At 38.9% G+C, this 691-nt stretch overlaps 1 pseudogene; it reads right to left on the bottom strand.

Annotated features, from left to right (window-relative positions):
• Nucleotides 1-572: 572 nt before the first annotated feature.
• LOC120619042 (uncharacterized) lies at nucleotides 573-691 on the bottom strand (annotated as a pseudogene).

The raw sequence follows: 691 nt of genomic DNA, 5'->3' as shown, positions 1-691 counted from the left end.
GGGAGAGTGAGTCTTCAATTGATCTCCAGATCACTCTGCCCTTTGGCCTACGCAGCAAGCATGTGTACAGAAGTAGACAAAGAGCTGATTACAAGATTAGCCATTTGAGTGGGAAAATTCCTCTTCAAATCAAATGATAATCTGTGGCTAAGCCAAACTAACACCTAGTTCTGATTTCAAGTTCAAGGCTATTACCAATTTCTTCTTTCCCGTATCCTCCTACTACCAGTGCTTATAACTACCTGACATGCTTCCTAAGATTTCTTTACTTAATAACTTATTCACTTTCCACCTCACCTTTCATGCTATATATAGGCAGTACTAAAACAATACCTGGCACAGAGTATTTAATTATTGAATAGATTAATGAAAAATAGAAGAACTGTACCTTAGATTTCTCTTTGCTTAGGATTATGCTTTTAGGGAAGACAAACTCTTTTCTAGGTGATGGTTGATGAGAGGCATTCAGACATTTTGACTTTGGGTTTTGGAAGATAATATCTAACCTTCTTTATTAAAATTCGGAAAACAGGGTGATTGAGCACATGAAAAAATATATATATATTTCGTAATGCCTACAGCCCCTGGTATTCCTAGGTGGTCTCCCATCCAAGTACTAATCAGGCCTGACCCTGCTTAGCTTCCGAGATCAGACAAGATCTGGCACGTTCAGGCTGGCATGGTCGTAGAC

The sequence above is a fragment of the Pteropus medius genome, unplaced genomic scaffold (assembly GCF_902729225.1).
Source record: "Pteropus medius unplaced genomic scaffold, Ma_sr-lr_union100, whole genome shotgun sequence".
Classification (NCBI taxonomy): domain Eukaryota; kingdom Metazoa; phylum Chordata; class Mammalia; order Chiroptera; family Pteropodidae; genus Pteropus; species Pteropus medius.
This window is presented reverse-complemented; position numbering and strand designations above follow the sequence as displayed.